Consider the following 25,241-nt stretch of genomic DNA (forward strand, 5'->3'; position numbering starts at 1 on the left):
GGGCGAGCACAAATGTGACATGACTTCCACTGAAAGCATGCTGGATGTCTCTATCAGGTCCTTTCTCTGAAGTGGGCAAGAGCCTCCGTTTGGACCGAGTTCCCGAGAGAAGAAAACTTTTATCCGACTCAGATCAGAGAGCCAATGAGACCCGTAAACTTCAGCACAATAACAAGACTGATTAAAATCCTGCAGCATATCATGAAAAAAAAAAAAACAGTTTTTTCTTCAGTTCAAGTCATACTTGAGCTGAAGTTTTACAATCAGCAGTTATTATACTTGTTGATTTTACTGAGTAACGTAAGTAGAGCGATAACTGGAGAAACCAGCACTTTAGTCTGTCGAAAAGGATTTGTATGGAAAATCCCAGTGCTTAGGACAATGGTTCACACACATCACTGCTTCCTAATGAAAACATTCATATTACAAAATATTGATTCGCTTAAATCACTTTACATGTCTTGTCCACTGTCTGTTCTGTTTAATGACTTGAAACATGGCAGCTTTTTCACTGCGGCTGCAGGAATCCCCTCAGTTCAAGTAAGTAATGGGGTGGTCAGCCACAGAGGGCCTGAATGGACTTTCTAATTCTACTTTATCCCACAATCCAAAGGTTATTTGTGTTGTGTTTGATGATGGTTTGACCAAAGGTGTGTGTGTGTGTGAATAATGTCTTTTTGATGTATGGATGGAGAAAGCACTTCTACCTTTACAGTTAAACTGACTTTCATAATACCTCAAGAAAACTGTACACAAGACCATATGTGTCATTGTGACTTCATTAAAAGTAGGCACCTATCAAACAGCCATAATTAGACCCACAAATGGTGTTAACCGGTTTCTCAGGTCCCACCATATGGTCTACGACTCAAGTGTAACATGTAACACAATGCACATGATCCATAATCACATGTGAATAAAACATAAATGCTTTTCCATGCAGTGCACTCCACTGCAGACCACCCTCAGTGAGTGTGAAGGGGTCTTTTACTGCGACACTTGACAGGAGGTTCCAACATTATGCACCTCTCCAAACAACTTGGACGCAGCCTCTCGTTTTCACTCAGACTCCACACCGGAGTGTTTGCTCTCCTGGCAATGGCAGCAGTCCGGCGGGACACACACGCTGCGAGCGTATACGGCCAAGAGATCACAGAGGCAAACATATGTTCACTGGCAGCCTGCAACCCCTGCACAACTCTGGAGGAAGACTGTGACGGGCAACCTTTTAACCTCTGCACACATTTTTCTTTTTTTTTTTTTTTTGCATGTAGGGACAGTAAAAGTTAAATGAATACACAAAATACACACATGTGCAAAGAGATAGAGAGATCACTGTGCATGCACAAACACACACACACACACACTGTTGTTTTTCTGCTTTTTTTTTTATTCACACAGGTGCACAACAGCTCAACCACTCATGCAAGCACAGACACATGCACACACAAATACGCACATGCATGCAGAGAGAGAGAGAGAGAGAGAGAGAGAGAGAGAGAGAGAGAGATCCCCATCTAGCAGGCAATATTTTCTATTATTCATGAGGGAGAAAATATTCAAATAATCATGAGCTTCTGCTCCGGTGCCAAACACAGTTTCTGTGGTTCATACCCAACATGAGAGAGAGGTGAACAGTGCGTGTGTGTGCGTGTGTGTTCATGTGTGTGTGTGAAGGAGAAAGAGAGAGAGAGAAGGAAAGGATCCCTGCACACCGCGACCCCATGTTCAGTGTATCCATTTAAAATTAGTTTGAATGTGATATTTCAGTTTTATTCTGGAGAATTTTCTTCTTTTTACTACCCATTTTATTTGGTTTCCACCAGACCATTTTTATTAAAGGCCAAGCGAGCTGATGTGAGCAGTTAGAAATGAAATGACCATATTTATTATGTTCCATTTTAATTACTTACTGTTCATTTATTAGTCAAAATTGTCATCTGAATAGATTTCAACATTTAAATCTCAAACTGAATCTCTCTTATTTCACAAAAAACACAATGAAAAATAAAGTTTTTTTTTCTTTTTTTTACAAATATAATATATATAAATCAATGAATAAAGCTGACAGCCTTATACGTTCGTGGCCTGTGTATGTAAATGGAAACAAAACAAGAAATGAAGCAGCAATCAGCAGCAATTATACAAATGATCATTTTGTTGGAGCTAAAATATTCATTGTACAAGTGTCACAATTCAGATATATGCAGTTCATAGAGGAGATTTTCAATATGTAACCTCACACATAACGTAAACACAATCTTCAATCTTGTTTAATTCATTGGTTTCTTTTGTTCTTTTTTTTTCCAGTGTTCAAGGTTGAAAAGGGGGACGTTAACACCTCAAACTTTTCAGTTTGCAGACAGTCTTTTGAATTTATTCATGTCTGAATTTATAAGGTTTATTAAACCCTGATTTAAAAAAAAACAAAAAAACAAAAAAACGAAGGGATGAATTTACCTCAACCAGTGAAGAAAGATCGAAGAAAAAGAAATGAATTCAAGTTGAATAGAGAAATGTCTGGCTGTGACGGTGAGTCGGTGCCGGCGCCTCCTGCCAGCGATCTCAGTGGTTCGACGGCACGTCCACCACACGAGTTCACCACAAAAATAAACTGCGGGACACGACTTCAGCCCTGCGCCGTGTCTTCAAGCGTCGAGGTGTCACTCAACCTCCTCCACCACCAAACCGACTAAAACAAACCGGCTCGGCGGACCCCGGCTTTGTTCCCTGCGTGTTAGCTGTCCGTCACTTTGATTGGCAGACAAGTGTCAGAGTGAGGGAATGTCGCAGGGAGACGGGAAGAGAGCAAAAGCCATCGCGGCAATCTCAATATTTCATCTCGGCCCATCTAGAAGGGCTCGGCACTCTCATAGTTTAAATTCTAATCGTGTTAGGCCACAGGGGCATGTCATTTAGAGAGCCATCCTCCGACTCGCCGTCCCTTCACTTTCCTCTCTGGCCCAAACAAATTATTAGAAGATTCCATTATTTCTCCATTATGCATATGTGTTTGCGTGAGGCTCGCTGTTACCGGCCGGCGAGAAAGATCATGGGTAAATAGGCTTGGTTTAGCTCATCACGGGCCAATACGTCTGGCCTCGGACACAGCTGAGGTCCTGAGGGGTCCTCAAATTGGTCATCATTAGGGCCATAATGCCACTGCTCTGCTTCTACGAATGCCTCGGCGCAGCTAATCAATGCGCACAAAGAAGACGCTGGAATATCTGCGGCGCTGCCTCCTGCCTCGTGTCGCCCTTCGATCACATGCACACGCAGCCTGTGGCAACTGTGGATGATTCAGGCGTTACCCTCCATCTTTTGGAAGTTGATTTAGAAACCCTGATTCAATTGATCTCTCTCTTTTTTCCCCATGTTTTTTTAACAGCAACTTTGCTACAGCATCAATCAGAATTTCATAAAGAACAATGAGCAATGTAATTTAAATTGTCTCAAAAAAGTTTCCATTGCTGCATCATGTGCAAAGACATGAAAGCTTTTCTTTCACTAAGATGAGTTTGTTGTAGCTACAGTCAAGTCATTTTTCGGTCCTGTGCCACTCTCAGCTGTGGACGTGTGAGACGAAATGACCCCAGTCTCACTGGATAATAATTTTCAAGGCTACAAATTGACTTTCAGCTCCATCTACTTATGATCTCAATCGACAAATAATTTCTGAGGCAGCAGGGACAAACACCAATAAAGCCACTCTCCGCCACATTGCATAAAACACTGAACATGAGATTTTTCCATTCATTATGAATGAGAGCGAAGGGAGTTTTACAGATCATGAAAGATATAAAGAGAATTGTGTTGAGGTGAGAATCTATATTTCTGTCTGTGGACAGTGTGTCAGGGTTATTTTTGGCAATGTCAGCTGGCTGTTTTTAATGGGCTGCATATTTACAATGTCATGGTTTTATATTTTACTGCCTCAAATGGATTTCCTGCAGTCTCCGGGCAATAATCACGGTCAGTTCATAACTCACTGGGGATTATTGATGCACTCTCACATCAGCATAACAGATCCCATTTGGTGCAGCAGATGCCATTAGCCAATGCACCTTGCAGCATCAGGGGTATAGATATATGTTCTTAGTGTGGATGACTGCAGAGGCAATCTAACCACCAGAAGACTTAGAAGTCTTGTCCAGTTTACCACCATTAAGGATACAGGACATTACGCCCACAACTTCCAGGAAAGTTTCGAAAAAATTACCTGCAGATAAAGAAAGGTGATGCCCGGCACACAAAAAATTCCAAATAATTCAAAATAATTTTGTGTTTTAACTAATTCTATAGGATTTTTTTTTTTAATTGCTTGGACATTTTTACACAATTCCACAATTGTAAGTTTGGAAGAAAAGGGAACACATGTAAAAATGACCAAATATGGCCACTTGCCTCATAAAGGTTGAAAGTAACAAGATCATAGCTGTGAACAATGATAAATTAACAATCTGTACTTATGAACTGTAGGTCTGAAGACTTTTTGAGACTAATTCACTTCAGTTGTCAAAAGATGTCCCTGTTTCTTTGGTCCGAGTCTAAATTCTTCTACCATTTTACTCTGATCCTGCGTTTTGGATCGCACACATCCAGCAGACAATGATTTCTGTCTGTAGGACAACAAATGAAGGCTGCATTCTGGTGGAGAGCTTAGAGAGAATATCCCTGGTTCAAGTCTGAGCTCAGAGTTTTCTCTGTGCGTGCAATTGTTTAGGAACTTTTTTTTTCTTTCATATAAGTGAATTAGTAGCAGGGAATTACTATAAAGTTATCAGTGCTGATGCTGAATTGATCCATCAGGCTTCATTGGCAACTAATCTGCAATTACATCAATGATTTGAAATGTCGTGCCTTTGAAGATATAAATCTACTAGTTCCATCTTTGCATTCATGTCCATGTGCTTGTAAGAGTTATCAATGTAGGAAAACCAAGTTAGTTCATGCACAGAAAGCTTGTAAGTTACTTTTTATGTGGCAGCAAAACGTGGAAATTATTTACTTTACATAAAAACAGTACTTTGTAAAATCAGAACATTAACATTTTCTTTATCTTATCTTAAAAAGAAAAAAAGATAAAAGCATGAATATGTTTAAACTGAAATCATGGAAATATGACACATAAGGCGACCGTGTCCATGTTCAAAGACCAGGAGAAGACGGGAGACACGGCGGTCGGATACTGAGCTTCAAGCTGACTGAAACTGCAACAGCGCTGCCATTCAGGCCGCTCTGTCCACACTCGTTACAATGAGAAGACTGCTGTCAGTAAATCAAGTCAGAGGGGATCATTTAGCCCTAATGGCTCCACTACAACTGGACGCCCTGTCTATCCAACAACAGGCCCCTCAGCACTGCAGCCCAATGTGGCAAAATGTCACCTCTGAAAATTAGCCATCAAGCGGGGGCAATTTTCCCCTAGCTAAATTGCTAAATAAGTAGCGGGGCTGTAATAGGTAGCAATCTGGGGCTAATCTGATGAGATCATTTGGAAAACGCTGGACTTGGGGTATTGGAGAATGTGTGTGTGTGTGTGTGTGTGTGTGTGTGTGTGTGTGTGTGTGTGTGTGTAAAATTGTCCATAGTAGTGAAAAAAAGTGTATCTAGCTGCATCTGTATTTATTTCTAGTCTCAGTGTCTGTATGCACTGCAGTGGAATGGTTTCACCGTCTTAAATGTCGACATTTTTTAGGTGTGTGTGCCTCGTTACAAAACTATATGTGTAGATTTCTCTGCAGATGCATGTAGGTGTGACGACGACATCATCTCAGCTCACAGGAAGACATTATATGTACACAGCTGGAGGATCATGTGACCACTGACGGATACTGCATGTGTGTATGTGTGTGTGTGTGTGTGTGTGTGTGTGTGTGTGTGTATGTGGAGGAAGGGGACATGATGACAAGGGTGGAGGGTGAATATTATTGTCGGCGGGCACCAGATGCCAGCTGGCAGGGGCACAAAGGGAATAGACAGGGAGTGGGGTGAACAATTACTGTTATTCATGGCTGAGCCAACAGAGAAGGTCTTTGCCATTAAGAAGCACACAGGGCTGGATTCATGGAGATATGTGTGGATTCAAAGCCAAACAAATACTGGAAAATAGCTGAATATTTCACATTTGGTGGCAAATACAAGCACAGAAGGACGTCCAGATATAGATACATTCATCCTCCATGCCTTCTTCTATCAAATGCATGCAAAGTGGATCATTGTTGCACAAACCCAAAGCAATCCTGTTAAATTCTGCACAGTTGGCAGCCTTGTACACTATTTGTCCCATGATGATTTCCACAGTGGTACGATTTTGACATCCTTACACTGACATGAAAATTAACAAACAAACAAAAAAAAAAAAACTTTTCAGTTATTGCTTCTTCAAACTTGTTTTTTTTCCTTTGTTTCAGTCGTGGAGCCGCTTGTCACAGTAAAACCTCATTTTCTCTTAACCCACTTTTGCAGTGAACTACAGTAATTGTTATTAAGTTCAATCAGAATGGGGTCAGTACTGGAAGCCACTCGGCCCTGTGTTTAGTAATTAACATTTCACAGTGAATATCTCATTAGGGGAGACAAAGGTTGCTAATAGGCGGCTCGGCTAGCGAGAACATGGAGCCGGAGCAACAAAACCCCTCCAGTTTCAGTCTGGATGCAATCAGTCATGGGGTTCACCGGCAGCACAGATATTTCTGGACTGGGTTGTAACACACTCAAGCTGAACTGTGCTGAAGAAAGAGGATGCAGGAGAAACTTTAAAAAGACATACAATTGATGAAAAGGGTTTTATTTCACACGTTCTATTCCGTGTTTACAGTTGTGAAAGCAGGAAATAAAAAAAGGTAACTCGCTTATCTCAGACTTACTTTTACCATCAGTCAGGTCACTTTCATAATTACAGCAAAGTACAGTTTCCCAGGTTTCCCTGTGCATGAGATTTCCAAAAAAGCTCCTTCCTCCTAAAAGGAGAGAATTAGATTTTTTAAGAGAAAGAAAATGAAGCATGTTGATAAGATCCGGCACATCAGATCTTTCTATGATCCTGTATAAAGCATGCTAAATCGTATGATAACGAAAGTACATTGCACTTTCAGTTTGCATGTGATTTGCATGTGATTAACTCAGAATAACACTATGAGTGAAATGCCACACAAAAATGAGCATTCAAATAGTGTTTTCTATGCCATAGTCCCCGTTTACACTAGAACTGTCTTTATATGTTACTGTGTTCAAGTTGGTTTACTTATGTAAAAAAAGTATGAATATGGTTTAAATTTAAAATTGCAATATGACAGATGATCTGTCAAATTCATAGCTGTAGGAAAGAATGAAGAGGAGATTTGGAAAAGACTGTCAGTTCAAAGAAGGGACACCACAGAGAAAATGTGATGAAAAACTCAGCAAGCAAAAGTCGTGGTGGGCCAGATGAGGAAATGCTGCTTAGTCAGACATAGATGAAAATACTCTCTGAAAAGTCAGACCAAGTCCTTGCTGTGTAGGAACTTAAGAGTTGATAGAAGTTTGTCCCAACTTCACTTGAATTTTAAAATGCATTTATTAGCCGTTTCCATCCAATGGGTGTGATCGAAGGTGCAAACTATATGTCCTCCTGCAAAATGCACCCTGGATATATTTTTTAGAGAATTATTACATTTTAGTGGCTCAAAGTTGATCATATGATGAAGAAATTAGAGGAGACACCAGTATTAAAGCTGGTAGCTTTCAAGTAAAAATCATATAATCAGTGCAGACATATCAGGTGATGCAAACCTCTGTTTTTAAACATCTCCCTTTAATCTATTACTTATATCAAAGCAGTCAAATATATCATATAGTAAAAAAATAAAACTTTTTAAGAAACACACAACAATTCAATCTAGTTCCAGCATGTATGGAATAGTTCATGAGATTAAATCATAATAAAGAAAATCTTGACTACTCTTTTTCCTGGGATAATTTCTTAAGGGATTCTAATAAAAACTGACGCAAGGGGTGAAGAAATGACAAAAAAACAAAAAAAGCCTTTACGCAGCTTTTAAATGGTGCTTGGAAGTTATTTGAACAGGAATTCAGAGAGAAAAGTAGAAAATGCAGACAGATAAAAAAAAAAAAGAAGAGACCTTGTGTAATCTAAACAGATGGTGGGTTTAAAATGAGGCAAACCCTCATATGCTTCCAATATGGTGAAATACAATGTACTCACATTTTACCCCCTGCCCCGTGCAGGAAAATGACTGTCAGTCTCACTTTTCTTTAGCTGTATCTCTCTTTCTCCTCTGTTTGAATAGAAAAAGAAGGACTGCGCATTTGGACGACTGCCTTTATTGGAAAAGCACCTTCTTTGATCTGCCAGACCTATGCGAGACCTCAGAGGCCTCATCTCCCTCGATAACAAGACAAAGAGGGTAAATGTGTTGATAGTGGCAGACGGTGCAGGAATTCTGGGCAAATGTGTCAAATTAGTTCTCACGTCTGGGCCTCATTTCTCTCCACCTTGCTGTGATCTTTCGCTCCCTTCTCTCTGCTGCTCTTTGCACCCCAGTCACTCTATCCCTCACTCCTCCCACATCCAGCGCGCCATTCCTCCTGTGACCCCGTCCCTGGTTTCCTGCTCCTCCTATATGTCCATATAGGTACACAAAGTGAGGCGGGGGGGAGAGGACAAGAGAGAGAAGTGGCTAAATTGTAGAAATCAAGACAAAGGTACAGCTACCAGGACTGTACATGCTTTCCCCTTCTCAACCGAAGTCAATTTTTAATGAAATGTAGCAAAACGTAACGAGGCTCGCTGATAAAACTGTATCAGTTCAGTTTGCTATTTTCATGCCACATTTTCGTCATTTTATTAGTGAAATTTCAATGAAATCTGTAAATTTTGGCTAACGGTGAGAACTCACTGCAGTCTGAAACCTGTATCAATAAGAGCGATTGGCCACCAAAGATGTCAGTGAAATCTGAACAATGCTGTCAAATGCATTTTCTTCCCAGATATTTGTAAATTCAGGTGAGGTCGAGTATCAGTCGGTGCAAATGTAATTTTTTTTATATGATGAAAAAAGTATGTAACCTTAAATAATCAGGACAATTAAACAGAGAAATAGACCAGATATCATTTCAAAGATGAATTTGTGATATTTTAAAGAGCTACTAAAAACTTCAAGTTTAACAACTTCAACATTTATTCTTGCAGTACCCGTATGTACCACAAGAAGGTGTGTTGAGTCACTCAAAGAAGCAGTTAAAATACCTAACAGATCAATTGCTGAACGTTTTTCCATTACAGTGATGTTTTCTGGACTCGGTCTGGAACACTGGCGCTACGCTTTCAGACTGTTGTTATGCATTCACCTTCTACTTTGTTTTTCTGAATCCCTGCTTTGTCCATGCTGTATGCATATAATAATGATCAGACAGTACAGAAGTCAATCTGTTTTTGATTCACTCTGATTCCTAACACACTGACCAAAGCATTAAAATGTGGAATACAAATTCCAGTTCAGCCTTTTGAATCAATACAGCTTATGGTACTAAATAAGGCACAGACACAATTAAGTGATTATTTTTGATCTATCCATCTTCTATATTGATTTATCCAGTTCAGGGTCCTGGTGAGCTGAAGCCAATCCCATCTGATTATGAGCAAAGGCGGGAAGTTCTCTGGACAGGTCACCATGTAAATCATATGAGTTTGAAAGTTTCGGAGAGTTGTGTTTTTTTATTCGTGCTAGAACCACGTTAATATGAACAACAAACATCAAATACCACAAATCCTAAAATATAGAGCTAATCATGCATGCAAAATCTCACTGGGCAAATGAGCCAAGTGAGATTTTGTCACTTGTTCCAAAATTGTTTGTTATTCAGACAAAAATAAAACTCTTGAGGGACGAAACCTGTGTAAACCCTGCAACTTTTATTACAATGAAGCAATAAAGAAGACGGTGTGTCCGTGTAAAACTCCAGATTACAGCTTACATTCAAACCTGAAATGTTGTTTAAATCAAAGCTTCAATAAAGTTTCCTCAGCGTTCCCATTAGTGTGAAAACTGGCTGAAGAGTCTATATTTGCAAATGAAGAACAAGAAGTAAATATCTACAGATAAGTTGAAGTACACTGCCATGTTATTTTGACAAAAAAAAGTTTGCAACTTAGCTGTAAATTGTTTTTTTTTTTTTTTTTTTTTATGTTTTGGGCTTCTTTATACAAGATTGAGGATCCTTGTATAAAAATACAAGCATGCATGCAAGACAATTCAAAGCAATATGCCGGACAATGAAATGATGCTTTCAATGTGCATGTCTGCCTGTGTGCATGTGTATGTTACCAAAGACAAAAAGTGGATACTTAAAGATATGCAGAAGTGTGTTAGTGTGTATAACCTGAGGACATTTTTCGGTACGTTGTCCCAAGTTCGCCTCAGAAGTATTCTCCTCCGCCTCCGCCTCAATCCACCAAAGGCCCCGCGATGAAGCCCAGGCTCGCAGCCTCCATATGATACAGTATAAAACCTCTCAGTAATGCGCTCTGCGCTCCCAGCGAAACCCCTGAGCAAGGTTATAGTGCTCACATGTACTGTATGTTTATTTATGCATGAGCCACCCTTCTCCTATCCCGGGAATTCTGATTCTTTTCCCGCGATAAAAGTTGCATGGCCTTCCCCACTCCGAAGGGAGTAAATGATTTAACACCGAGGCTTATGGTATGGTGCGGAAGCAACTAATGTTAATTCAGCCTTTTCTCTGATAGGGTATAAAGTCGGGGGCATTACTGCATTTACCCTCCCGTCCCCTTTAAACATGTGGAGAAGATACGCGGGGGCAGAGGGGGCGGCGTCGTGTCACGCCACACGTCACTACACCCAGTCAATATTTAGATATGAAGTTGGTGTGTCAGCTTGTAGGGAATAAAGGGAAAAAGGAATTTATTTTTTCTCAGAAGAAATAAGCCAGAATAATAACAAATGCCTTTAATGTCTGATTTTAATAATGCTCGTGCAATTATTGCATAATAACACTTCATGTTTGTTTTAAAAATTCTAATTCATCACTGAGCAGATTTGTCCATGTTTGTGTCCCTATATGTATATTCCTAAAAAAATGCTTTTTTTTTTTTAAAAATATGATTAATTTACCACCTTCAGCATGTGCTAATGTGTTTATGATCCAGCCCGTCCTCGCCCTGATCAGGACCGAGGCAAAGGAGGCCACATGTGCTACTTAAGCCCCCCCCTCCACCACCTCCTCCACCACCTCCTTCCCTCCGTCTCCGCATCAGAAAGCCTCAAAAATTCAAATCAACATTAAAAATAGTTTTATGTGTAAGTAAGATTCAGTGAACTCCATTATTTTCCCCACTATTTGCTTGAATAATTCAGGGTAGATAGCTGAATTATGGATAAAGTGTACAGTTTGAAGAAGGGGTTCATGTGCAGCCCGAGGCTATAGCCGAGCTTTAATGATGTCTGGAGATGGTGGACGGGTGGAGGGAGAAGTCGTTAGCTCCGCAGTCATTTTCGCAAGGATTAAAAACACGCTTTTAAAGCAGCAGGGTGGACCAGTGAACTGAAAGGTACCGAGAAGAGGGGAAAGCGGACCAAATCCACCCCAAATTCAGGGAAATTTCAGGAACTGTATTCTCTTTGGAGGAGGTGGAATGTGGTATTAATCTGGGGAATAGGTTGGGTGATCGTGTTACTGAAAGCATCAAGCAAAGAGAAGAATCACAGAATGGAGCTTTGAGTCTGCAAGGACGATATCTGAGCTTTAAAAAGACGAAAACCTCTATATTTTTTAAGGTGTTCGGTCTTTTTCTATTTCTGTTGCGTGCACTTGCAAAAAAATACAATTTTATTGATGTGGTGCAAAATGCAATTCTGATGAAAAGCACAAAAAAAAAATCCTTCATCAACAAACAAGACACTGAAGAAGGAAAACTAATTTCAAACGGAAAGAAATCTTGGAAAGAAGAACAGATATTTGATAAAGATGCCGATTCAATTTCACAATATACTGGAAAAACCGAAATTAAATCATCCTTCATGCTCTAAACAATGGTCTTGAGTCAAAATTGGATTCATCACATCAAACTATCCCTCATATAAAATTGTATAAGAACATAAGTATATGAAAGAAACACATAAAAGCCATGTGAGGCAGAGCGGTGCCACTGATCGGGCTGAGGGGAAGTGGTGTTTCAGCACCAGCGACACTTCCAGCGCGAGCCGCGGTCTCTGGGGTTTGTGCCGTTCTTCCTGAAAGTCTGGAATATTGAACTGGCACAGCGAGGATTTATACTATTAGCCGGTAGCAGTGACATCCAAAAACACACACTTCCCCGCTCACACACATAAACACCCTTCAACGGCCAGCGGGGAGTCTTCCTGTTCTTACTCACTCCAACAGGGAAGGCAGGCGCAGCCCACTCTCCTAATTACCCACCTTCCTCTAATTATCCAATCATAAAGCCATTAGCAGTCTCGCACCATATTAACATGGTCCCGCCTACACGCCCGTTCCTACAGTGCAAGGACGACTGGAACGGATTTAAATACCTCACTGTACACCAAGTTCACAGTCACATGAGTGCTGTGCCTGTCGAACAAATAATCGATCATGAAACTAGATTGTAAAGAAGCTTCATTATCTTTGTATCTTTCATAAATAAAATATAAAATATGAACAGTTGAAAAAAAAACTGTTTCAATGAAAAAATCAAGAAGGTATTAAATTTTAATTTTCATAACAATCATGTTTCAGTAAGAATTCACTACTAGATAAGAGTGACAGCGCGTGAGTTTAGAGTCACTCTGAATGTGTGAGCGTCAGCAGTTCTGCTTTACTTGCATTTCACTGGTCTAATCTAATAAATAATTGAGTAGAAGTGGGATGCACATACCAGAAGGAGGGTATATCATCCCAGTCCACGGGCCAATCACACCTCGCAGTGGCTGCTCATTAGCCTCAGATAACTTGCATAATGGATTTTTCACTAATTCACTTCTCCTTTAAAATTCTGGTGATGAACAGTGACTGTAGGATGGAGAGGGAATTGAGATTTTTACTAAATAATATCAACGAAAGTTTATAAATGTAACAAATTGGTAAGTAAATGCTATAAAAATGAATGACCATTCATAAATGTCATGCAAAGTATGGCGACAACCTTATTAAAGCTGACACACACTACACAGTAAAAAGTTCTAATTCAGTTTAATAATCATTGCATCTATTGCAGATCAGATGTTGATAAGTGGTTTATAGTGAAGGATATACGGGCATGGCATCTCACAGGTGAATGAGCATTAGACTTTAGATTTGGTGTTGTGCCTGAAATGACTTGAGGATCGAGAATCGAAGTGAGTGACAGAGAGCTGGATGGCAATGTTGGATCAGATACTCTAAATGGCTCTGGGGAGGATTTACAGGGCTTCCTATGTAAAAAAAAAACAAAAAAAAAAACAATAATGAATCAAATAATAATGGCTATGAATAAGGCTGTAAAGCTGTTTTCACACTGACCTGGCAAACACACAAGTTTAGGTGGGAACAGATTTGTGAATGTTTCAAGTGAAAATGAAAGTTTTTATGTTTTTGTACCAAAAAAAAATCACTTTTACGCCTAAACTTTTTGAAAAAGATGTGTTTCCACGGCAACTGCAGAAACGCTGACAATGGAGTAGTTTTTCATGTCAGGCCAGTAGTGGGTGCTGTTGTTTGGTTTTGTAGTGAAACCACACACGTGTGCAGGGAGCAATGTGCCATGAAGAGAATGACAAACACATTATGTTTGTATGGACAGACCATGACGCTGGATGCTACGACTGGTGATTCACAACTATAAAACTACCAAGTCCCAGAAGAATGTGGATGGGAGTCATGACACCCTGGATGCAAACATTTTACTCATGCATGAGCAGAAGAACCATTTACTACGACCATGGTGCGCACGCAGCCGTGCACCTGTGCAGAGCTGAGCCAAGAGATTTTCAAAAAGTTCCCTCTTGGGAGCTGTTTTCAACAATGTTCCTTTTTCATTGGCTCCGAGCGTCGTCATCTGAATGGATATCACGAAAACGAAATGCAACAAAAGTTTTCTGTTTTAAAGGCCTGCTTCAAAAGTTAGCTTAACGGGGAGGTAAAACAATCTAAAAATGAAAATGAAAATTTCCTCAGTGGTTTGAATATAAGATGTGCGTCTCTACCTTCATCGACAATCTCACCTCATTAAGTCAGACACCTCCGCTGCCCTTCACACAACTCCACGGCAAAAAGTCCAATCCCACTTTCTGCACCATTGACAAAATACGATACGAAAGCAAACTGAGGAGAAGGTGAACGCTGGCGGATCTATTATTGATATGTGTTCAGTCCCGGCAGCATGTTGTGCAACAGAGTATCCAGATTGTTCCCTCCTTTATTCATACCCATCAGAGGCATGGCGGGTTATTGGAGGGAATGGGGCGGACGGAGAAGACACAGAGCACAGATGTTGGCGCAGCTGCAGAGCCGAGGAGATGCTCGGGTTAACGGCTAACGCTAGACGTGCACAGACTGCGGGAGAGGAACGCCGGGGCGCGAGCTGCAGCCGTCGCTCATACACCTGACTGCATAGGAGGTCGGAGGCGAGGTTAAATCTGCTGGAGTCGGGGAAAAAAGCAAGAGAGAGTGGAGGGAATGGAAAACTGTGGAAAAAGGAGAGAAGTGATTAAGAAAAGACTCAGATGTAAAGAATTTCTCTCAAAGACCAGAGAGAGTAACAGTGGTATCTGGTAAGGATGTTTACCCATCTCAAAGTGTGGAATCACAACTGTAGAATGATTAAACTATGCAGAAAACTAAGGAAATGTGTAATTAGGTTTTTATTTCTTTGTTGTACCAATGGTTACTGGGAATGACTAATGGAAATTTCAAATAAACCCATTTGTGAGAAACATACATTTAATGGGAAGAACGGCAGCGGTGAGTATTTCAGTCATGGCAATGAAAAACTGGAAAAACTGCAATTTTTTTATTTCAACTTTTGATTTTTTTCAGCCATTTGAAGATGGAACATGTAAAGTTGTCGAAAACAAAATAGTAACAATTATCTTCTCCCTGAAGTTTTAAGAACCAGACTTATTTAGTTTCTCAGCAGACTAAAACTTCAATTTTCTTGATTTCCTTCCTTCTCTTCAAAATCCCAGTTGCTTCCCAATATCCCGCCAAAATCCAAAAAGTGTCTGGAAGCGTACGGCCGATGGTCGCAGGTGACGGGTGTCCCGCAGTGCAACGTTTCAACAGACTACAGCAGAAGCTTTGGCAGAAACTCAAGCCGAGGCCGAGAACGAAACCGAGTCTGTCAACACTGGCACAGACACAAACAACCCACAGGAAAACTGTATCGCCACACAAAACGTGGAGACAAATCCATTCATTCTGCTGCCTCACAAACACAGAAACTCCAAACAGCAGCTCCGCGCTGACATTGTTTCATGCCGCGACTCCGGCAGCGCGCTCCTCTGTCTGCCTATAAAAAAACATCCCCATTATCGGACCATATGAGCAAGGTGACGACGAATAATGGCGCTTTGTCAGAGCGGATCCGTGCTCAAGGTATGGCCCGACAATGGGAGACGTTCAGTGTTCGGTCTTTATAAACCCCCACAGCTGTTCCCCCCTCCCCTGCGTACACAATCAAACCTCAGCCATTCAGTGGCACAGACCAATAAACACTGTCTTTGTTTCAGCTTGACACCATTGTTTCGTCTTCATAAAGATTTTTCTTCTTCGGCACAGACAGTTTTTTGTTTACTTTCCAACCGAGCTGCATTGTTCGGTTTCTTTTCTCTTCATTTTTTTTTTTCTAAACAATGACACTCACTAATGTTTGATTTCTTGATTTTATTGTGGAGACGTCCAAAACACACATTTGTTTCTTCACAATAGAAGCAGCAACAATGTCAGTGTGGTGCACACCAGTGTCAATTCAAACTGACTAAAGCTATATGGTGATTTTACAAGAATCTGCTCCTTTGCATTGCAACTACAATAATCTCACCTTTATATGTGTTAAATCAGACATGATCCCCACTGGCATTATGTGTAACTTTCCTTTTAATCAGGAGGAACATGAGAATCCTACATGAGGCCTTTCAAACGGAACACTGTGCACACTCTGCTGTGAGCAGCCTAATAAATCTATGATCTGAAAATCTAATCTGTTTCATTTTTTTTTTCATACAAAAGCCAAACTTTGGCTGCAAAAGAAAAAAAATATGCAAGGAGATACCAGACACTTCAAACCGACCTCAAAACCCATGTTTTGGATCAGAGCAAAACCGGAGAAAAAGAGCAGGAGAAGGGGAAAGGCACGCCTATGCAAAAGAAGAAAAAAAACCCCACACACACAACAGATAATGTTTAAAAATAGACTGGGTGGAAAACACTTCCATATGTGACATAACTGGTGAAATAATAGTTGAAATTTTCACAAAGGGTGAGACAGCTGCTCCCTGAGCTGCTGTGCAGCGCCCCCTGTTGGCGGACCACTCCCCCTCATTGACTTTACTCAAATTTAGCTCCTGTTTGATTCATTCACATACATGTTGGACAAGGTCAGAATGACAGAAATACAAAGCTTGATTAGTGCTTGAATGGTAAAATAAGCAATGACTGAAGTCTTACTGTTTTATAACGTTGGGGAGAAAACTTAGTAAAGAAATCATGCAGGATTAGGACGTGACTGCTGTGTCTAGTTGGTGAAAATGACCAAACTGAAGCTTTATATGACCACAGCTGAGCTGGCGCCGCTTCTGCGCCCGCCCTGCCTGCACTTCCCTCCCCTCCTCTGCCTCGTCCCCCCCCCCCCCTCAGAGCAGTGTCGTCCCCCCGTCATCTTCAGGTCATAATGTAACATGACACCGGCGGTTGCAACAAGGCTGGCCGGCCAACCCGAGCGTTTAAGACCAATGAATATCATTTGCTCCCGGTAGGTTCCCTGGCGCTTTCTGATGCTACCACCGCCAGACTGAATCAGCGTTCGCGCCTGTCATGTCTCTGACATGACAGAACACACACAGACACACACACACCGATGCACAACAGGCCAAAAATACCCCCCTCTCTCTCACACACACACACACTTGTGCCGTAGAGGCACACGTATTCCAGCCTGCGACACTTCCAAAAAGAAACCTCAGCTCAGAACACAAGCACACACACACACACACACACACACACACCATCACACATTTCTGCACAGACACACACAGGATATTGTCAGCCTCCAGAGAGCACTTTGTTGTTTCTGATGCTTCTGTCATCCTCAATACACTTCACGCTGCTCTTACAAATCCAGGCGTTTTTCACATCTCACACTTATTATAAAAAAAGAAGAAGAAGAAGAAGAAAGAAAGAAACCAATAGTTTTCAAAGGTTATCACCATGCAAACCACATTAGGACCATTTCCAGGTAAAAGCGCCTTGGTGCGATCCCCTCCCTCATTAGGGGGATTAAGGACGGGGCTGCCCCCTTTGCCGGGTTACAAACAGCCACAATGCCCCTCTCGCCTCTCGCCTCTCACCTCGGCTCTGATTTCCTGGCTTAGACCGCTGCTTAAATTCCCTCCCGCCTCTGAAAATGTCCTCCCTGGGGATCCCCTGGGCTTTGATCAGCCGGCCCCGATGTACGCACCCCAGCACGCACACACACACACACACACACACACACACACACACACACACACACACACACACGCACGATCCCTGACCCCACCCACCCAGCCACTGGGGGGAATAAGAGAGCTGCAGGGGGTCAGGGGTAACGGTGCTGGAGATAAGAGTGAAGAGGCAAAGAATAAAAGGGGAGGGAGGTCTTGTAAAGATCAACTGGGGTTGCACGAAGGGGTGGAAGAGTGGAGGTGTGGGCTAATGAACCCCACTAATGCCTCAAACACACACACACACTCTTAAGTCGACTAATTACCTGCCTGATCGGGTGCAATGACAGCACCTGCGAAGAGGGGGTCAAAGCTCGTGGTTGGGATGTGCTAACAACCTTGTTAAGAAATACCTCATGTTAATGAGAACTAATCACGTTGCGTATTTAGTTTCATGCTAACAGGGCGGCATGTGATCTTTAAAGATCGCTGCGAACGCACAGACCAGGCAACACCTTTTCATCTTAAAAGGAGCCCTGCGCTGTGAACGCCGGCTTCACAGGCCCGATTCCTGGCCGTCCATCTCACCCCGGTGGATGTATATCACATGTACTCATGTACAGCAATTATAATCAGTATCTGACATGCAAGAGGTACTGTACCAGGCTCATTTGCATTGGCAAAGGGAAACCGTGGGAGCATAAAAACAGCCTTTCTTCAATAGCCCACAGGAAAAACTCGGAGCTCTAATAACTCCACGGTTTGAGTCATTCAAATCTTGTTTCCCGAGAAAGTAAGAGTGATTTAGTTGTGGTCCGTTTGCCTGATTTCCTGATTCAGCCCCGTTGGTTTAACTTCTCTACCTGCTTCTTGTATTGTGTCATCTTATTAAAACCGAGTCCCGCCCTATAAGGAGGTCATATTGCAGTCTTTCATGAAGTAAATGTGCTGTAAATATATTCCCAGACAGCTGGCGTATGAAAGCAGATCGTAGATAGACAAGCTTCCAAACTGCTATCTAATCAAATTAACATTTTAAGATAAAATGATGTGCCGATAAAAAAATAACTTTGTCACAACAGCAAAGAAAATTCTTAACTTAGTTCATGAAAAAAAGAACTGCCTGAGGCTGGAAGCCGTGACCAAATGCAAAGTTTTCAGATGAGGCAAATGTGGAAAAATGGGGGTAAAAATTAAAGAAGGAGCCATTTGGCAAAAGAGTACTGCAGCCAAAAACATATCTCTGGCAGGTGAGCCACTCGGGACTGAGTTACGTTGTACATATAAGGCTGGACGATGCACATAAAGCTCTGGAATGAGGATACAGCTCAGGCCCTTTCTGCTCTTCAGGCTAATCTTATCACACATTCATTCTCTATTACAGGGCTGCTCCATGAATAATGATACGGCGCTGCAGATACGATACTCAATACTGCTGATACGCTACACTGATGACACAGATCACTTTCTGCACAGATTGTAACGGTTGTGTTGAAATCAAACCATGATTTATTGTACACACTGATTATCAGATAAAAAGAGAACGTATACATAAGTTACATAGAGTATTGTGAACAAAAAATACTGGTTTTACACATTTAAGTGATGTTTTCATATCCTTATCTTATTTTGATTTAATGGCTGTAAAATAGCACAAAAAAGTGCAATGAGTGAGTGCTTGAACACAATTTTCCTGATAATCTGAACAATCAATATCTGGCAGTTCTTCAGTATTACTCTGTGTTTGCGGTGGTACCGAGAAACTCATGTTACAAATGTGTGAAACGCCGGGGAATCGTTTCTGCAATTGGGCTGAAAAAGTTCAGTCCCCCCCCCCCCCCCCCCCCCCCCCCCCAAGAAAACTGGCACAAAGCTCTATTTATCTATTTTGTGGTAGTTTTGGAATTTTCTGTATGTGATGTCCGAGTTTTGGTTACAGGAAGTATGCAGGACAAATCCTGTCAGTGGCAACATGATGAGAGCGAAATGGTTAAAAGCTGGAAAAACAAGAGCAGTCTGCAGCCGTTCATGGACCATAAACTACACAAGACTTTTTTTTCTTTTACTAACAAAACAAACAAAATATAACTTGTTGATTACACGGCTTTACAGGTGTTTGTTTGAAAATGACTCCATGAGGTTTTTATTTTTTAATTCCAGCTGGTTTGACCGCTGTCTGCATCTTTAATAATAGAAGGATATGTACTGTGTAAGAGTGAAGAGCGACGAGCATCATCTCACTCTGCAAGCATCTCCTCCAAACCACTGAAGGGCTCCTATAAGGGCAGTTATGGATAGGTGGTAGCACATTAAACAGTGCTATTAGTTTGTGGGTACACATCGTACTCTGTGCTGCTAAATGTTAAATAGCCTGAGTGAGATCATCGGCGGGGAGCGACAGCCGAGGCCCGGACAAATGCACATTGTAACGATTCGACTTTTCGCTCATCTGGAAGCCAACTTAAGTCTCCTGTAAATGGGCACCTGCACTTAGCTTTGCCTTATTAACGTTACGCCTGCGATGCTGAGTGCTCATCCAGGTCCTGGAGGTCAATTCATTTTTGAATGCCAACCATATACATTCAAACACAGAAATTATACGCACTTATCATAACATCCAGATAGATGGGCCGACTTAACGCATCTCATCCCTCCAGCTTTTGACAATGATGCCTCACTAAACAGCTCTAAACAAACTCTTTCAAAGCCCTGATGAATAAGTGAAGGGATAAAAGCTACATCGATACCATTCCAACGCATTAAAGTGCCAAATAAATAAATAAGTGGTGATGTGCAAGAGGGGGAGCGATGGGGAGGGGGCGCGGTGGTGGAGGAGGAGGCGGTGGTGGTGGTGGTGGTGGGGGGGAATGTTGCGCATTCTTTTGTACATTGAATCTATCTTATCGGAGCGTGTAAAAATAGCTTGACAGAGGCTAATTGTGCTTGTTGCTGAATAATGGATCACAGTGGAGAGGGCCTTCCTGGAACTGGGGCGGGCACGGCTGCTCCCTGCTGAACCTTCGGGTTCCTCTGCCTGCTTTTTGCCTTCAGGTAAAAAATCTGCCACCCCACCCCAGCCCCCCCGTCGCCTTCCCCTTCCTTCCCCACCCCACCCCGTCTCTCTTCTTCCTCCTCACTCTTGATCCTCTTTATCTTCCACTTCCATCTTTCTGTTCTCTGCTTTGTTTACAGATGTCCAAAAGTTTTGAAATGCTCAGCAGATGCCAAACAGTTAATGAGGAACAAGGCTGCTTTTTTTTTTAAACAGGCAATGATATGATTTATACAATTAAAATGTGCGCGTCTGCTGAGAAAATGACTTCCATGAGGATCAGAAATCAAATAATCCAAAAGTTTAAGGGAAGTAATCAAGGCCAAAATTTCAAAAATAACTGTAATAAATAAATGTTATTAATCGCAAAGCAAAAAGAACCAGTTTTTGTTGAAAATCAAATCTATGACACCCAAAACTATGCATGTTTTTTTTTTTTAAACATCAGGCATGAAAACATAACAGCTGAATGTTAAATCTGAGACAAAACAACCTCAGTGTGCAAAATGCAGGACAACAAAAGCATGAAGATTTTAAATATTTTGCTTCGCTTTCATAAAAACCATTACATTTCAGGGCATTTTTACTGTTATATAAAATCGATCAATTTTGACCCAGACAATATGGAAAGATCAACAGATCTGACTCTGTCTGTCCGTGCTGCATCAGTTTTCTATCCTGCTGTATCCTGGGTAAAGTGGACAGGTCAACAGTTCATGACACAGACACACACAAGCGTTTTTGGAGACACCTTCTAGCCTCACATGCATGTTTTTACACTGTGTGAGGAAACTGGAGAACATTTCCTTTAAAAAAAAAAAAAAAAAAAAAAGCAAAGTGATCAGAAAACATGCCTGTTTAGCCAGAAGAAACATTTGGCAGAAAAGTCAAATCTACCTCCCTGAGTAATTGGGGAAAAATTGGGTTTCAATTGAGTGCTTACGTGGCGGCATCCACTGCACATTAAAGCCGAGTTCCTTCAGATATGATGCTGTGTTTCCTTTACATGCACCATCACAACCACCCCTATTATTGGTGCCATTCAAGCCGTATAGCATGAAGTCAGACTCTTGTGTTTAAGACAACGGAACAACAATTAAATTCAAAAGTTGCTTTTTCTTTAAAATCCTGACAGCAAAAGCAGAAAAGAACCCTAATCCTCTTACTCCGCACCACCCACAAGTGAGAATGAGGCTTTGTTGGTAAATACCCGTATCAAGTTTGTTGCCTCACATCTAATATGGCATCAAAGTTGTCGTCCATGTGACCGGGGGAAGTTGAAAGCGCGAGGCCGCGCCTTTGCATAAATGTCTGGGCCGCCGCCGTCTCATCAGAGGAATGTGTGCAGCTGATGGAAGACTGCTTACACTTATTCCCCTCAACAACTAAAGGCTTGTTAAAAACTGCTTTTCGGCCGATCTGTCCTTTGAAACGTGCGTGCGGCTAATGAATCACGATCCTGGGGAAGTTAAAAGTGCCTCGGTTTTGATGTCAAAGGGAGGAAAATGTAGTTGTTTTAGACTTCAATTTCAGCCTGGCGCACGTTTTTCTACTCTAAATGAGTCTTATGTCATATGGATTTTGGAAAAAGATGTTGAAAATCCATGCAAACGTTGTGCAGTGTAATGTTATAAAACAAAAGTAAAAAAAAAAAAAATAACTGCAACATCTGGGGATGAAATGCAGATAACAGCTGTGGTAATTGCTTTGACGGAGATACCATTGCTTGGACTGATAACTTTATCTTTCATTCCTTGGATTTTACAGTCTTTGCAGCATAAATCAAGATAAAGATCTTTGATAAGACATCTTTGTTGAGTCGTGTATATCAGTGTCTCTTAACTAGAAACCAAAAATACTAGAAGCTCTGGGCAAAAATATCAACAGGGTCCAGGAATTCATGAGCACAGCAGCTCCTTTGATCACGACTCAAATTTATGAAATTTCCCCCTGATTACTGCAGACCTGATTTCCTCTCTTCTGTCTCGTGCAGCTGTCTGAAAGCTTCGGAGTCGCGCGCTCAGCCCACAAAGTCTGCTGCAGTCTGTTTTGATGTGTGTGCCGTAGCAAAGACTCTTAACTGCATCGAGAAATATGATGCAATTTGAATAATTAATTTATGATATATATATATATTTGGTTATTAATTTTCCTCTCTTTCTATTTATGATTTAAGATTATTATTTAATCATTTGAGTATCCCGGTGAGTAATTCCTCCAATAAACTGCACACAGACGTCACTGTAAAATTAATATTTAGGGACAATTATTCTGCATATCTGCAGAAGAAATAAAACATCTTACAGCTTACTGGAAATCTCAGACAGAAAACAAATAGCTGCATGATAGGATAAGAAAAAGTGGCATTAAAAGCAGGGCTTTTTCCATTTATGCGCAGCAATTTTCCCATTAGCACAGCACTTTAATAACAATGTTAAATTTTAAAACATTGAAAAAAAAAATCTGCAGCAGAAAAGCTTTCAGTCTTAAGACTCACTTGGCTTTTCCACTTTGTTTGCCTCTTAGGCTCCTCGGTTTATTATCGGAGCTGCTGCAGTCCAGCCGGGGATGGTCAGTTGTCCATTTATTTGTCCATAAGGTCTGATGGGAGAGGAGACCACTCTTATCAATATTTCATATAATCATATGATGTTGCGTTTGCTCAATCTGCCTTTTATGGTCTGGTGCTATCTTAAGCTGAAGCCGTCAGTACTTAGGGCCACAGAGGAAATCAATGTACAGGATAACATCAGTGGCCTGCTGGTTACTGTAAGTTCACTATGACTATGTTAACGTTTCCTGTAATGTTGACATCACGATGTTGTTATGAGCCACCGAGGGAGGATTTCAGACGCAGCGAAATGTTTTTAACGCCGCCCATGAGATTACAGAACCTCTTAATGTTTGAGAAAAGAAAGTATAAATAGAGTCCTTTTTTTTGGGAAAATTACTTTTGAAGGTAATGCTATTCTATTACTGTAAAAACATTTGTGTTTCCGCGCTCCCTATAGTTGACTGATTTATATCTTCACAAATACATACAGGCAATTTACCAATGTCTAAAAGGAAGAGAAAAAAAAAACACCTGTCTGGGTGCCGTCACTGCATCCTAATGCTACCTGACATTTCTGAACCGTTTTAATATTCCAATATTATGATCAACGGCTCATAATGCAGGCCGCATGAATAATTTCAGTGCATTTGGTGGAGGCCTGATTATTTGAAACAAGTTCTGTTCTGGGCTTGCGGGGAGCCGGCGGATCCAAAAACACCATTAGCCAGGTGGTATCCCATGAATTAAAAATCTCCGAACATGGTTTTCCAGTCAGGCTGTTTCTCTGCAAGCCCCCCCCTGCCGCCGCCGCCTCTGCCATTCCACACACACACACACACACACACACACACACACACACACCCGCCCCACAAACCCACCCATACCTTCCCACACACCCCCACCCTGCTCAGCACACACAGTGTTTCGTGACAGAAGGCCGCCTTCCCTCCAACCTGATGAAGAAATCTGCTGGAATGAAAAAGAGAGAGAGAGAGAGGAAGGAAGAAAAAAAATCTGCCAACTGATCTGGACACAGAAACATGACCCACATACCCTCTCACTTGCCCCACCCATCCCCGCCATGGTACGGCTGTCATCTCAGGATGTTTTCACAATGTTTTACCATCCAATTTTTTTTTTTTTTTTTCTTTTTGGAGAAGTGTACCTCAGGGAAGTGTGAATTAGATGGCAAATGGGGAGAAAATGTGGCGGAAACACCTCGGCGGAGCCGCGTTAGCGAGCTGTCACGAGCGCCGGAGACGGCGCCCAATCCCACCGCCGCGAGAGTCATTTCATAAAAGAGTGAATTAACATCGAGGTTAGCCTCAACTCGATTCATGTCAACTGACTCCCGCCGCCAAGGACCGATTCTAATAAAACATCTCCATTGAATCCCTGCGGCGGGACTCATCACTGATTTATGCTACATAGGTGGCTGTACATCCCGATGAGCAGCACGGCAGGAGAAGAGAGGACGAGCGGACGGAAGCAAGGAGGAATAAAAAAAAAAAAAAAAAACTTTCAAAAGAATTAAAGAAAAAAAAAATGATTGGAAGAATATAGAACTGGTGAGAAATGAAAAAGACCAAAACTGCACAGTAAAAACTGGAAAAAAAAAAAAAAAAAAGATTAAAAAGTGTAGTTGAAGTTGATCAATCTATCAATTAAAAAAAGGGAAATTTCTGCAAAGCAAATAAAAGTCAGGAAAGAAATGAAAAGCAATGGGACGAGTACTCCAGACCAGCTGCTTACTGCAGTCAAGTTCAACTTAAATACAGGTAGTTTATAATAAAATGGAATCCGTTAAACAAACAGTAAAAGCCTCATATCAGTTATTTTTGGCATTTAGAGGATAACAGAGAGAAAAAGTGAGGCTTTAATGCAGAGGGGCTCCCAACAACACATGCTCTTCACTGCCTGCTGTATATTTAATAGCCACTCCATCATCCTGCCTCTTTTCCTCTTCCCCTCCGTCTCTGCGTCCCTCTGCCGCTGC

Source organism: Salarias fasciatus, chromosome 13 (assembly GCF_902148845.1).
Source record: "Salarias fasciatus chromosome 13, fSalaFa1.1, whole genome shotgun sequence".
Classification (NCBI taxonomy): Eukaryota; Metazoa; Chordata; class Actinopteri; order Blenniiformes; family Blenniidae; genus Salarias; species Salarias fasciatus.